General features: G+C 46.4%; 1 protein-coding gene across 1 annotated transcript in view; it reads right to left on the reverse strand.

Annotated features, from left to right (window-relative positions):
* LOC137351560 (N-acetyllactosaminide beta-1,3-N-acetylglucosaminyltransferase 3-like) overlaps positions 1-11,340 on the reverse strand; it is a 74,203-nt gene extending 62,863 nt beyond the window's left edge. The window contains 1 exon segment of the mRNA XM_068016086.1: positions 11,118-11,340. The gene's annotated coding sequence lies outside the window, so the exon portion shown is untranslated.
* Between the last annotated feature and the right edge of the window lie 4,818 nt (positions 11,341-16,158).

Below are 16,158 nucleotides of genomic sequence, written 5' to 3' on the forward strand. Positions count from 1 at the left end.
TGCAGAACAGGCTCAAGGAGCTGAATGGGCCTCCTCCTGTTCCTATGCTCTGTGCTGGGTTGTGTATTCGGGAAACTACCCTATTTGCACCAACCGAGTTCAAGAAGACTTGTTTTGGTCAATTACTCTAGTGATATGCTAATTGTGTTCAACATCTCATCTGAGGGACAGAACACATGACAATACAAGATTTCCTCAGTACTGCACTGGTAACGCTGATTACAAACCACACTGAATGCTTTGATAAGAGTATGTTAGGTGAAGGGGTTGAACTCACAAGGTCTAGCTCAGAGATAGGGGAGCTAATGCATGAGTCATGCTGACAAGCCTTAACTTCCAGTGAGAATATTAAGAAAGCCAGCCTTTTAATATTGGGCAGTCATAGAAGGAGCACGAAGGAAACTTTGACTAGGGAGTGTAGAGTCACATAGTCACTACGACACAGAAGGAGGCCATTCAGCCCATCGCATATATGCCATCTCTCTGTATAGCAATCCAGTCAGTCCCACACCCCCGCTTTATCTCCATAGCCCTGCAAGTATATTTCCCTCAGGTGCCCATCCAATTTCCTTTTGGAATCATTCAACATCTCCAACTTCCACCACCCTCATAGGCAGCGAGTTCCAGGTCATTACCACTTGCTGTGTAAAAATGTTCTTTCTCACTTCCCCACTGCATCTCTTGGCCAAAAGTTTAAATCTGTGTCCCTGAATCCTTTCAACTTCATCCTTATGACTTACTGTGCACAGCCAAGAAATGATGAAGAAGAGCCTCTTCAATCCCCAATCAGCTCGAGCTTCTCGGTGGTGGGATGGAGGGTGGTCAGGCTTGGCCCCAGTGTCCTCGGGTTAGGAGGAGGAAAAAAATTAGCCAGGCTTTCCACTTCTGATTGCTTTCCAGTGACCATCTAAAGGGTGTGTGTGTGTGTGTGTGTGTGTGTGTGATTGTGTCTGTGTGTGTCCGTGTGCATGTGTGCACATTTATGTGTATGTATACGCCTGTGCACGTGTGTGTGTGAGCTCCTGTGTGTACACCCATGTAGGCATACATGCCTGTTGGTTGTGTCACAAGTTCCTTCACGGAAGCATTATCAAACAAATCTTGAGACCAAGCCACCAAAGGAGATGTTAGGGCAGATGAGCAAAAGAGAGGCAGCGTGGTGATGAGAAACATAAGGGGGCCAGGGATAGATCCTTGGGGACACCAGAGGCAAAAGTGCAGGAGTGCAAAGAGAAGCCATTGCAGGACGTTCACTGGTTGCGTCTGGATAGAGCAGAATGTAACCAGGCAAGGGCCATCCCACACAGCTGGATAACTGAGGAGAGGTGTTGAAGGAGGCTGGTGTCGTGTCAAAGACTGCAGACAGCTCTCCCTGTCTCTCACACATTCTCGCTCACACACACAAATGTACTCTCTTTTTCTCTCACTCTTATTGTCTCTGGCATTTTCTCTCCCTTTCACATTCCCTCTCTCATTGTCTCTGTCTCTTACCCATCAATTACTTCTTTCCAAAAAGGCGACCCAGCTGCTTCCTGAATCTGCTGACTGTATTTACTCCTTGAAGTGTTTATTCCACGCACTTCCCACCCACTGTGCACGTGATGGTTTGATGAAAACCATTCGACTTCCCTTTTCTGATGTGAGTAAGAGTCTGTTACTCCTAGTTACAGACTTTGCAATTAAGTCAAACAATTAGAGCTGTTCAGCTGAAACTTAAAACCTCGATACAACCTTGAGCTTTATCCCCAGTGAAAATATTTTCAACTTCCTATCATTTGATGCTACAATCTCAACGTCTTTTTTTAACCTAGCCCCGACTTCAAGATGTATGTCAGAAAAAAGAAGAGACTAAATAAAAGATCTACAAAAACAGAACAAGGAGAAAGAAGTAATATTTCAAAAGAGGATGTGAAAATCACCAGAAGAACAGAACTGGATGGTTTACATTTTTGAATTAATGTATTTTAAAGAAAGTCTAGCATTTATATAGTGCCTTTCACTCCCTCACAATGTCCCAAAGTATTTTACATGAAGGATGTTTGAAATGTGGTCACTGTTGCAACTTCACACAGCAAGATCCCACACAGTAATTAACGATAAAAATCAGGTTTAGTGATGTTGGTTGAGAGGTAAGTATTGGCCAGGACTGTGAATCTTGGGGTCTTTTATGTTCACCTGAGAGGGCAGGCAGGGCCGCGCTTTAATGTCTCATCCAAAAGACGCCCATGAATGAAGTCCCATGGTCCCTTTGCAACTTTCTCTTGCCCTTCACCACAGCTTGCACTCTCTGCTCTTTCAACAGTCACTCCGCAAGCATCCAACTTTTGGGGCAGAATTTTACTGGCCCCGTCAGGAACAGAGGCAGGGGACCGGTAAATTGCTGGAGAGCCGCGTCGGGACGGCTGCCCAATGCAGTTCCACTGCTGGGAAAGTTTCCCAGAGGCAGGAAACGGCAGCAGCTCTGCTGCCTGTCAATTTGAATGATTAATGGCTCAATTCAGGGTGATTTTCTGGGGCCACTGGCATTTTGCCAGCGGCAGAGTGGCCCCTGATCTGTGGGGTGACTTCCAGCTGCACGGAGATGGCCAGCGGCTTCCCAGTGGCTTCACTGGTGATGAGCCATCAGAGTCGTAAGCTCCATGGCCAGTGGTAGGGGGGGGAGCCGCCAACAGCAAATGACGCTCCCTCTGCCCCAACACTGCCATTGGAGGTGTTTCCCCTCAGTTCTCTGGTTCCTGCATGCTTGGCCCACATAACAATTTATTTAATGCTCACTCTTCCAAGGGCACCTGAAAATGGAGGTGCCCTCGTGTTCTCCTGCTGCCTCAGCAGCAGCCATCTCTCTCAGTGGTGCTGACAAGGCTCCAGAGCTGTTGGCCCACTGATTGGGATGTCAGCATGGAAGGCCCACCCTTATTTGGCCACCTCCTCCACTTACCAGCTCTTAATTGCCTCCTCCTGGCAATCACAATGGAAGTCCCATCTCCCACCAGAATATGCCAACCAGCCGAAAACCATCCTGACAACGGGACCTCCATCGCTTTTGAAAAATCTCACCCTTGGTTTCCTCTCTACCACTGTGACTTTGTACCCAAACCCCTTCCATCTTGCTGCATCTCTCCCACTTTCAAAAGCCCTTCAGAAACTTGCCTGTTCCACCCTGCTCTTCCACCTCCTCGCCAAGTCACTCTCCCAAATGCTCCATCACCACATTCCTTCGGGATGCTTCATAATGGCAAAAGCACTGGGTGGGAGCAAGTTGGCATTGTTTTTGCCTCATGGCACAGTGCCCAAGTACTTAAAGCTTTTCAAAAAAGAAAAACAAAGTTTCATTGAAATTGCAGGTCGGCAATCAAAAAAGATTAAAAGGTGAGCAGTTACAGGAGTACAGCCTTGAATCATTATCTAGGCATGTAATTTATAAGTTAAACTCTGTAAATGAACAGTTTTGAAGAATGAAAGTCTTGGAGAGATGCAAAAGCATGACATTGTCATGCTTAGTATCTGTTCAGACTGAAGACAGTTTGAGGTGTGTCGCTGGTGTCCTGTGTATCCTACTGCAGTTACTGTTTGCCTTGAGTCACTTAGATGAAGGACGTAACGTAAGTACAAACAACTTGTTGGATGAGTTAATATTGGTCAGCTATGTATTTTTATTGATTAATCATCATGTGACCAGGTCATCAACAACTTATTTTTTTAATTGTCTTTTTTTATTTCATGGGATATGAGCATCACTAACAAGGCCAACATTTATTGCCCATCCCTAACTGCCCTTAACAAGCCTTCAGCCATCATCTGGAACTGCTACAGTCCATATGGCGAAGGCACACTGCTATTAGAGAGGGAGTGACAGGATCTTGGCACAGCAACAGAGACGAAATGGCCAACATAAATATACTGAGTCAGGATGGTATGTGACTTGGAGGAGAACTTGCAGATGGTTGTGTATTTTTTAACATAAGAGAGGTCAAGAGAAACACAAATCAAACCAAAGCAGGAGATATTCAGAAGGGGTGATTGAAAGCTTGGTCAAAGAGCTGGGTTTTAAGGAGGATCTGAAAGAAGGCGTGACAGTCAGGGAGATGGTGAAGAAGAGGAAGGAAACGCAGTAGACAAGGACTTAGCAGCTAAAGGCACAGCCATCTACGGAAAGTAGGGGTTTCCAACTCCAGGGTGGTCCTGGAGTCTCGAGGAATTAAAGGTCTATCTCCTGGACACTGCTGCGAGCAACTCCCAGAGAGAAAAAAGTCATAGGGTCACTTAAAAAACTCACTTTAAAAAAAAAATCTTTGAATACTGGCATGCTCACAGCAAGTGCAGCAATGGAAATACAAAAATAAACCAAAGGGTTATTTTTTTAAAAACCATTTTTAAAAAACTAGTATACTTGCCTTCAACAAGATGGAGAATAAAGTCATATGACACACATCATCTCCTGCATTGAAATACAAATTGACGTCTGCTAAAACTGAAACTCATGAACTCCGTCTGCATTGAAATTAAACAGCTCATTACATATTGATGTGAGCTATTCACAAAGTGAACTAAAACAAAGGCACTGGCAGACGCTCCATCTCCAGCTACAATCACTACAATAAAGTATGAATGTCCCTCATCTTATCAAAGTGGGCTGAAATCAGAAATTGTTGTTTCCTCAGTCCCTCAGGAACTGAAAACCTAAAGTCACATGGGTGAAACTAACACTTTATGAATTTACCTTCAAAGATAACCTTTTTTGAGAACAAAGGGAGTTATCAGTGATCAAGTCATTAGAAGATCAGAACATCAGTCTGAGATCACCAGCCACAGAGAGAACATTGAAAGCCATCGTGAATTCCAGCCTAAGGCTGACAGAGAGAGAGAGAGAGAGAGAGATCAATTCCAGCTGAGACAGGTTAGCAACCAACTGCAGCAGAGAATAAGAGAGTGCTTTTTGAACAAGTCCTCCATCTGTGAAAATTGAGCTAAGAAATGCCATCGTCATCTTCAAACTGAAGTGTTGACTGCCAGAAGACCTCAGCAACCCAGCAAGGGCAAGACAACCAGCAAACAGGCCTGCAACTTTAAAAACTTACCTTCCAAGAGGATCCCACAGGTTTTTCCTGAAAATAGCAGACCTTTACACCTTGAGCTCTTAGTGCCTCTTACCCTTTCTCTTCTATCTATTGTTTCTTGAGTGTACATTAGAGAGTGAATGCATGTATGGGTGATGTTGTGAACATTTCAGGTGATTATTGTTCAATAAATATTGAATCTTTTGTTTTAGACTCACGAGAAAACTTGTCACTATCTGTCTATTTGGTCAGGGACTGAAACACTAGTTTAAATAAAAACAATATCTGTGGTCAGCTGGGAGGTGACCAGTGAAAACCAGCCACACCGTGTCCCACCTGTCCAGAACAATATGTTTGTTTATTAGTTAGAAAAATATTGGACATGGGGGAAAGTTGACTGACTGCCAATCAAATAATCTGTTAATGAAGGGTCTATTTGCTTTGCGATTGGACGTGGGGAGGTGGGACATTGCTAGGATAGACATGCTAGGCAGCCAGTAGGGGGAGAGTTGGGGGGTGGTGCTGCAGGTAGGAGGTCATGTGATGAAACCTGTAGGAATATATCCAACTTGAACTGGCAACCATGATGGAAAGAGAGGCACAAGCAGCCAGAGATACTGGACAAAGTTCAGGGTTGTAGAGTTGGAGGAGTTTACAGAGATGGGAAGGGGGAAAGTTCATGAATGGATTTAAGCACATAGGGACTTAGGAACAGGAAGAGGCCATTCAGCCCCTCAGGCCTGTTTTGCCATTAATTAAATCGAGGGCCATCAGTACCTTAACTCCATCTACCCGCCTTGGTTCTGTAATCTTTAATCCCCTTGCCTAAGAAAAATCTATCAATTTCAGTTTTGAAATTTTCAGTTGGCCCCCAGTCTCAGCAGCTTTGTGAGGGAGAGTTTCAGATTTGGAACATATTATGTGTGAAGAATTGCTATTTGTCACCACCCCTCTGTTACTGTAGCCATGCTGCATTTTCCCTCCACGTCCATCTTGGCCTTTCTCTGCACCCTATGTCATGGTCAACCATAGACTTTGGCAAGTAACGCAGGAAGCATTGGGCGAGGACACATTAAAGGCTTACCCAACTGACTGGCCCTATCAATGGTTTCCATTCCATTAATGTAGAGCTTTCCCGGATTTCGGACAAGGATGAGTTTAACTGCCTCTGCTTAGCCTAGGCCTGAGGACATTTTTGACTGGCTTCAACTAACGTACAACAGAATTTTCTTCAGTGGTGGGAACTGGAGAAAATGCTACATTCAGACTAGTTGGAAAGTGTGCCTTAAAATCTGTGTACAATATCACCAACAACGGGCAGCATTTTCGGGGCCCACCAGGGGCAGAACGAGGGCCGACAAGGCACAAAAATAAGTGACTGCTTTCCCCGGGCAAGGTTCCAAACCTGGAAACTGTCTTGACTTTGTTTCCTGCCCCCGAAGGGGAAGTCCAGCCCAGTATTTCTTTAATGCCTTAGCGTGTCAACTGTGGCTCTGTGGTTAGCATTCTCACTTCTGAGTACAACTTTCATGGGTTTATGTCTTACTTACGTGGCACAGTTTAGTTTAGTTTAGAGTTTAGAGATACAGCACTGAAACAGGCCCTTCGGCCCACCGAGTCTGTGCCGACCATCAACCACCCATTTATACTAATCCTACACTAATTCCATATTCCTACCACATCCCCACCTGATCCTATATTGCCCTACCACCTACCTTTACTAGTGGCAATTTATAATGGCCAATTAACCTATCAACCAGCAAGTTTTTTTTGGCATGTGGGAGGAAACCGGAGCACCCGGAGGAAACCCACGCAGACACAGGGAGAACTTGCAAACTCCACACAGGCAGTACCCAGAATTGAACCCGGGTCGCTGGAGCTGTGAGGCTGCGGTGCTAACCACTGCACCACTGTGCTGCCCAGTGGTGCAGTGGTTAGCACTGCAGCCTCACAACTCCAGTGACCCGGGTTTAAGTTTTAAGTACTGCCTGTGCGGAGTTTGCACGTTCTCCCTGTGACTCCCAGAGCCAAAGACTTGCAGGTTGATAGGTAAATTGGCCATTGTAAATTGCCACTAGTGTAGGTAGGAGAATTGTAGGGATGTGATTGGGATTAATGTAGGATTAGTATAAATGGGTGGTTGTTGGTCGGCACAGACTCGGTGGGCCGAAGGGCCTGTTTCAGTGCTGTATCTCTCTATGACTTCAGAGACTTGAGCACATAATCGAGGCGAACACTACAAGTGCCAGTACTGAGGGAGTGCTGCACTGTTGGAGGTGCTGTCTTTTGGATGAGATGTTAAACTGAGGCCCCTGCTCGTCCTCTCAGATGGATGTAAAAGATCTCATGGTACTATTTAAAGAAGAACAGGGGAGTTCTCCCTATTGTCCAGGCCAATATTTATCCCTCAATCAACATCACTGAAACATATCATCTGGTGATTATCACTTTGCTATTTGTGGGATCTTGCTGTGCGCAAATTGTCTGCTGCATTTCCTTCCTACATTACAACAGCGATAGACTTCAAAATCACTTCATTGGCTGTAAAGCACTTTGCGGTATCCTGAGTTCGTGTACAGCGCTTTGGAAATGGCAAATCTCGGTAAACCACCCTCCATAAACTGAAGCTCATCCAAACTTCTGTTGCCCATATCCTCACTCACACTAAGTCCCGTTCATCCATCACTCCTGTACTCAATGATTCACATTGGCTCCCAGTTCAGCAGCGATTCGCTTTTAAAATTCCCGTCCTTGATTTCAAATCCCTGCATTTTCTCATCCCCCCTTATCTCTGTAACCTCCTCCAGGTGCAGTCACGATGTTGGGGGTTTTCTACAGGCCTCCCAACAGCCAGTGGGAGGTAGAGGAGCAGATATGTAGACAGATTTTGGAAAGATGTAAAGGTAACAGGGTTGTAGTGGTGGGTGATTTTAACTTCCCCAATATTGATTGGGACTCACTTAGTGCTAGGGGCTTGGATGGGGCAGAATTTGTGAGGAGCATCCAGGAGGGCTTCTTGAAACAGTATGTAGATAGTCCAACTGGGGATGGGGCCATTCTGGACCTGGTATTGGGGAATGAGCCCGGCCAGGTGGTCAAAGTTTCAGTGGGGCAGCATTTCGGGAGCAGTGACCATAATTCCATAAGTTTTAAGGTACTTGTGGATAAGGATAAGAGTAGTCCTCGGGTGAAGGTGCTAAATTGGGGGAAGGCTAATTATAACAATATTAGGCAGGAACTGAAGAATTTAGATTGGGGGCGGCTGTTTGAGGGGAAATCAACATCTAACATGTGGGAGTCTTTCAAATGTCAGCTGATTAGAATCCAGGACCAGCATGTTCTTGTGAGGAAGAAAGACAAATCTGGCAAGTTTCGGGAAGCTTGGATAACACGGGATATTGTGAGCCTAGTCAAAAAGAAAAAGGAAGCATTTGAAAGGGCTGGAAGGCTAGGAATAGATGAAGCACTTGAGGAATATAAAGACAGTAGGAAGGAACTTAAGCAAGGAGTTAGGAGGGCTAAAAGGGGTCATGAAAAGTCATTGGCAAACAGGATTAAGGAAAATCCCAAGGCTTTTTATACATATATAAAGAGCAAGAGGGTAACCAGGGAAAGGGTTGGCCCACTCAAGGACAGAGATGGGAATCTATGCGTGGAGCCAGAGGAAATGGGTGAGGTGCTAAATGAGTACTTTGCATCCGTATTCATCAAGGAGAAGGACTTGGTGGATGATGAGCCTAGGGAAGGGAGTGCAGATAGTCTCAGTCATCTCATTATCAAAAAGGAGGAGGTGTTGGGCGTCTTGCAAAGCATTAAGGTAGCTAAGTCCCCAGGGCCTGATGGGATCTACCCTAGAATACTGAGGGAGGCAAGGGAAGAAATTGCTGGGACCTTGACAGAAATCTTTGCATCCTCATTGGCTACAGGTGAGGACCCAGAGGACTGGAGAATAGCCAATGTTGTTCCTTTGTTTAAGAAGGGTGGTAAGGATAATCCAGGAAATTATAGGCCGATGAGCCTTACGTCAGTGGTAGGGAAACTATTAGAGAGGATTCTACGGGACAGGATTTACTCCCATTTGGAAACAAACGAACTTATTAGCGAGAGACAGCATGGTTTCGTGAAGGGGAGGTCGTGTCTTACTAATTTGATTGAGTTTTTTGAGGAAGTGACTAAGATGATTGATGAAGGAAGGGCGGTGGATGTTGTCTATATGGACTTCAGTAAAGCCTTTGACAAGGTCCCGCATGGCAGACTAGTGCCAAAGGTGATGTCACACGGGATCAGAGGTGAGCTGGCAAGATGGATACAGAACTGGCTCAGTCACAGAAGACAGAGGGTAACACTGGATGGGTGTTTTTCTGAATGGAGGGATGTGACTAGTGGTGTTCCGCAGGGATCTGTGCTGGGACCTTTGCTGTTTGTAGTATATATAAGTGATTTGGAGGAAAATGTAGCTGGTCTGATTAGTAAGTTTGCAGACAACACAAAGGTTGGTGGAGTTGCGGATAATGATGAGGATTGTCAGAGGATACAGCAGGATATAGATCGGTTGGAGACTTGGGCGGAGAAATGGCAGATGGAGTTTCATCCGGACAAATGTGAGGTAATGCATTTTGGAAGGTCTAATGCAGGTGGGAGGTATACAGTAAATGGCAGAACCCTTAGGAGTATTGACAGGCAGAGAGATCTGGGTGTACAGGTCCACAGGTCACTGAAAGTGGCAACGCAGGTGGATAAGGTAGTCAAGAAGGCATACGGCATGCTTGCCTTCATCGGTCGGGGCACTGAGTATAAAAATTGGCAAGTCATGTTGCAGCTGTACAGAACCTTAGTTAGGCCACACTTAGAATATTGCGTGCAATTCTGGTTGCCACACTACCAGAAGGACGTGGAGGCTTTGGAGAGGGTACAGAGGAGGTTTACCAGGATGTTGCCTGGTCTGGAGGGCATTAGCTATGAGGAGAGGTTGGATAAACTCGGATTGTTTTCACTGGAACGACGGAGGTGGAGGGGCGACATGATAGAGGTTCACAAAGTTATGAGCGGCATGGACAGAGTGGATAGTCAGAAGCTTTTTCCCAGGGTGGAAGAATCAGTTACTAGGGGACATAGGTTTAAGGTGCGAGGGGCAAAGTTTAGAGGGGATGTGCAAGGCAAGTTTTTTACACAGAGGGTGGTGAGTGCCTGGAACTTGCTGCCAGGGGAGGTGGTGGAAGCAGATACGATAGCGACGTTTAAGAGACATCTTGACAAATATATGAATAGGATGGGAATAGAGGGATATGGGCCCCAGAAGTGCAGAAGGTGTTAGTTTAGGCAGGCATCAAGATCGGCGCAGGCTTGGAGGGCCGAATGGCCTGTTCCTGTGCTGTACTGTTCTTTGTTCTTTGTTCTCTACAACACTCTGAAATCTCTGCACTCCTCTAATTCCAGCCTCAAGCATTCCCATTTTAATTGCTCCACCGTTGCTGCCCATGCCTTCAGTTACCTGGGCCCTAAGCTCTGGAATTCTCTCCCTAAACCGCTCCGCTTCTCTCCCTTTCTCTCCTCCTTTAGGACACTCCTTAAAACCTACCTCTTTGACCAAACTTTTGATTGCATGTCCTAATTTTTCTGCATGGCTTGGTGTCAAATGTTGCTTTATATTGCTCCTGTGAAGCATTATTGTTAAAGGCACTATATAAATGCAAGTTGTACTGTGCTGTTGAATTCCTTTCTTTCCTTTTTCTTCTGCTTGAATATTATATGTGCCACAATTGGGAAACAGCCAGTGGATTGTTTATGGTGCAGGATGTCAAAGCTCTCTGTCATCCTGTTCTCACTTCTCTTCCTCGCACACACACAAGCCACATGCAAGCCATCCCATAGGTGGACCCCTCCCAGAAAACAATCACGGGGTCAGCATTCGGGTTTTATTATTCTGCTCTCTGGGTCAAACTCTACGACATTTGGGGCATCAAATCTAGTCTGTTGGGCTCAACACTGAACAATGCTTATTTCTTCCAGCCTTCTCTTGACAGTTAGTCCTGCAACTTTAATAAACACTAAATCTCTTACCTTTGGGTGACGAGCATTGCACATTCAACGGATCCTTTCCAGCTGATACTTCCAATGCTCATGAGCCAATTCTGGGCACAATAAATGAGCTTTCTACATTACTGAGGAGCAGGCAACTGAGCTGGTACATGATAACATAAAATAACACAAGATTGTTACAGGAAACCAGCTGGAGTGACACCATCTCCTCTCTTAACACAGGCATGCAAACAATAGATTAACTTCTCTATCTTAAGCCCCAGTGCACGGAAGCGAGCTGTAATAGGCTGTGACTATGCCAATCATCATTGCTCTGCTATTTGATTGGTCAAAAGTCTGGTCTACAGAGCCAGCATTTTACCAAACCAAACCCTTTCTCATTTATTAAGATACTACATATATTGGTTGCACAGCTGCGAAGGAGGAGAGAGTAGACAAGCAAGCTCTTTTTAAAGAGCGATGGGAAAGATCAGGGAGAAAAGAGTCTATTCCTGAAATGTGAATAGTTTTATTGCCGAAGGACAATGGGAATCTTTGGATAATGCTTTCAAAGAGTCATAGAGTTATACAGCACAGAAACAGGCCCTTCAGCCCACCACGTCTGTGCTGGCCATCAAGCCGATCTAATCTAATCCCATTTTCCAGCACTTGGCCCGTAGCCTTGTATGCTATGGCATTTCAAGTGCTCATCTAAATACTTCTTAAATGTTGTGAGGGTTCCTGCCTCTACCACCGCTTCAGGCAGTGTGTTCTAGATTCCAACCACCCTCTGGGTGAAAAAAGTTTTCCTCAAATCCCCTCTAAACCTCCTGCCCCTTACCTTAAATCTATGCCCCCTGGTCATTGACACCTCTGCTAAGGGAAAAAGTTTCTTACTACCTACCCTCTCTATGCCCCTCATAGTTTTGTATATCTCAATCAGGTCCTCCTTCAGCCTTCTCTGCTCTAAGGAAAACAACTCTAGCCTATCCAGTCTCTCTTCATAGCTGAAATGCTCCAGCCCAGCCAACATCCTGGTGAATCTCCTCTGCACCCTCTCCAGTGCAATCACATCCTTCCTATAGTGTGGCAACCAGAACTGTACACAGTACTCCAGCTGTGGCCTAACTAGTGTTTTATACAGCTCCATCATAACTTCCCTGCTCTTATATGCCTTGGCTAATAAAGGCAAGTATTCCATATGCCTTCCTAACCACCTTATCTACCTGTGCTGCTACAAGTACACCAAGGTCCCTCTGACCCTCTGTACTTCCTAGGGTCCTACCATCCATTGTATATTCCCTTGCCTTGTTAGTCCTCCCAAAATGCATCACCTCACACTTCTCAGGATTAAATTCCATTTGCCACTGCTCTGCGCATCTATATCATCCTGTAATCTAAGGCTTTCCTCCTCACTATTTACCACACCACCAATTTTCATGTCATCTGCCAACTTACTGATCATACCTCCTATATTCACGTCTAAATCATTAATGTACACTACAAACAACAAGGGTCCTAGCACCGATCTCTGAGGTACACCACTGGTCACAGGCCTCCATTCACAAAAACAACCCTCGACTATCACCCTCTGCCTCCTGCCACTAACCCAATTTTGAATTCAATTTGCCAAATTACCCTGGATCCCATTGCCCTGGATCCCATGGGCTCTTACCTTCTTAACCAATCTCCCATGCGGGATCTTATCAAAAGCCTTACTGAAGTCCATGTAGACTACATCAACTGCTTTACCCTCATCTACACATCTAGTCACCTCCTCGAAAATTTCAATCAAGTTTGTTAGACATGATCTCCCCCTGACAAAGCCTTGCTGACTACCCCTGATTAATCCCTGCCTCTCTAAGTGGAGATTAATCCTATCCCTCAGAAATTTTTCCAGTAGTTTCCCTACCACTGATGTTCGACTCACCGACCTGTTTTTCCCTGCAACCCTTCTTGAATAATGGTACCACATTCGCTGTCCTCCAGTTCTCTGGCTCCTCTCCATATTTCACAGAGGTTTAGAAAATTTGTGTCAGAGCCCCTGCTATCTCCTCCCTTGCCTCACATAACAGCCTGGTATATATTTCATCTGGGCCTGGGAATTTATCCACTTTTAAGCCCGCTAAAACCTCTAATACCTCCTCCCTTTCAATGCTAATTTGTTCGAGTATATCACAATCCCCCTCCCTGATCTCTACACCTACATTGTCCTTCTCCATAGTAAACACAAATGAAAAGTAATCATTTAAAACCTCACCTACGTCCTCCGGCTCCACACACAGATTCCACTCTGGTCCCTAATGGGCCCTACTCTTTCCCTGGTTATCCTCTGGCCCTTAATATACTTAGAAAATGCCTTAGGATTTTCCTTTATTTTGCCCGACTGTGTTTTGTCGTGCCCCCTCTTATTGAGTCATAGAGTCGTACAGCATAGAAACAGACCCTTCGGCCCACCACGTCCATGCAAGCCATAATGCCTATCTATACTAATCCCACCTGCCTGCATTAATTCCATATCCCTCTATGCCTTGCTCATTCAAGTACCTGTCCAGATGCCTCTTAAATGTTGCTACTGTTCCTGCCTCCACAACCTCCTCAGGCAGCTCATTCCAGATACCCACTATTCTTTGTGTGAAATATTTATCCCTTTGATCCCCTTTAAACCTCCTCCTTCTCACCTTAAATCTATGCCCTCTAGTTTTAGTCACCCCTACCATGGGAAACAGACTCTGGCTATCTACCCTATCTATGCCTCTCATAATTTTATATACCTCTATCATGTCCCCTCTCAGCCTCCTTCCCTCCAGGGAAAACAGACCCAGCCTATCCAATATCTCTCCATAACTCAAGCCCTCCAAACCAAGCAACATCCTTGTGAATCTTTTCTGCACACTCTCTAGCTTAATCACATCTTTCCTGTAGTGCGGCGACCAGAACTGCGCACAGTACTCCAAATGTGGCCAAACCAACGTTACGTACAACTGTAACATGACGTCCCAACTCTTGTACTCAATGCCTCGGCCGATGAAGGCAAGCATGTCATACGCCTTCTTCGCCACCCTGTCTACCTGTGTTGCCACTTTCAGGAAACTATGTACTTGCACCCCAAGGTCTCTCTGCTCAACAGCACTCCCAAGGGCCCTGCCATTCACTGTATATGTCCTGCCCTGGTTTAACTTCACAAAATGCATCACTTTGCACTTGTCTGCGTTAAATTCCATTTGCCAATCCCTTTCCCACTTTCCCAGTTGATCTATATCCTGTTGTAACCTTAGACAACCTTCTTCACTGCCCACTATACCACCAATTTTGGTGTCATCTGCAAACTTACTAATCATGCCCCCTACATTCTCATCCAAGTCATTAATATATATGACAAACAACAGAGGGCCCAGCACCAATCCCTGCGGCACACCACTGGTCACCGGCCTCCAATCTGAAAAACAACACTCAGCACTTGGACATTGAATGGGGTCATCGTCTCCCCCCCCCCCCAACCCCTCCCCCCAGCCCACATTGCAGGGGCAGAAGAGCTCGAGGAAAGGATGCCAATCAAACAGGGCATGCACATGTCCGTAAGGAAGGCTGCAGCTGGTGTTGGAGGCACGACTGTCAGAATTTGGGCCCAGTGGTGGTGAGGGGCAGAAAGGCAATGGACGCCATACGCTCAACACAGGCTCTACCGCCAAAGACAGAGCTACCTGGAGATGAGCAAGACCAGGGCCACAGTAGACTGCGACTCTCCAGGCAGATGGTCACAGACGTCTGTGACCACGGCACAAAGACCTCGCACCTCACACCACTGCTCGCCATGCCCTGCCAGTAGCCATAAAAGTCACTGTGGCCTTGAACTTCTTCATTTCTGGCTCCTTCCGTGGATCAGTTGCGGACTTCAGTCGCATCTTACAAGTGGCTGCACACGACTGCATCTTGCTGGTCACTGATGTCCGCTTTGCCAGGGCTATACAGTACATTCATTTCACGACAAACGCGGCCTCGCAGGGACAGAGGGCAGTGGGTTTCGCCACCATCGCTGTATTCCCCCAGGTGCAGGACATCATCAATTGCACCCATGTGACCATCAAGGCACCCAGTGACCATCCAATCAGATCCACTAACAGGAAAGCATACAATCCCCCAACATTCAACTGGTCTGCGACCAAAACAAGAGCTTCCTCCATGTGTGCGCTCACTTTCCTGGCAGCTGCCACGACTCCTTCATCTGCCACCAGTCCAGGCTGCCTCAGATCTTCACTCCAACCCACAAAGTGTATGAATGGATCCTAGGGGACAAGGGATATCCCTTGAAGACATGGCTACTGACCCTTGTCCTGGAGCCCCAGGCAGAGGCACAGAGGCGATAGGACAACCACTGAGAAGGCCATCAGGCTTCTGAAGATGCGTTTCCAGCATCTGGACCAGTCGAGTGGTCCCCTCCAATACCCTCCTGCAAGGGTCTCATGATGATCTGCTGCACTCCATAACATGGCCCTCCAGAGAGGTGTGGACCTTGAGGATGGTGAAGCACTGGAAGAAGACAACTCACCGGGAGAGGAGGAGGAGCAGGAGGAGGAAGTGGAGGCGGAGGAAGATGATGCTAAACAGAGAAGTGCTCCTGTTGCACATGGAGGTGGTCGGGCATGGCTCCGAAGGCATCATGAAGATCTCCTGATTCAGGAAGGTTTCAGCTGAGCCCCTCTGACCAAGGTTGAGGGGCATGGCATGGAAGGGACTCTGAGATACCTGCGCTAACACATGCACGCAAGACGCAGCCTGGAGCATCTAATCACTTACCGCCAATGAAGGAAGCACATCCGCCCAGAGGCTTTGCCCTCTGCGTGGAGGATCCCATTCTCTCTTGCACCACCTCATACCACATTTCCTGTCATGGCAGCAATAAAAGGAGTCCCAGTGTGTGGCTTAAAGTGTCACCATTTATACAGGAAATAGAGGAAAACAGTTCAGAGACAGTAAGAACACACCTCAGTGACCCACTCAGTGCTCGACCCAACGCAGTGGCCTCCTCCTGCCACCCTCTGGGAAGAGGACCTCCCTCCTCTCCCTCATGGCCTCCAGCATT

Source organism: Heterodontus francisci, chromosome 36 (genome assembly GCF_036365525.1).
Source record: "Heterodontus francisci isolate sHetFra1 chromosome 36, sHetFra1.hap1, whole genome shotgun sequence".
Taxonomy (NCBI): Eukaryota; Metazoa; Chordata; class Chondrichthyes; order Heterodontiformes; family Heterodontidae; genus Heterodontus; species Heterodontus francisci.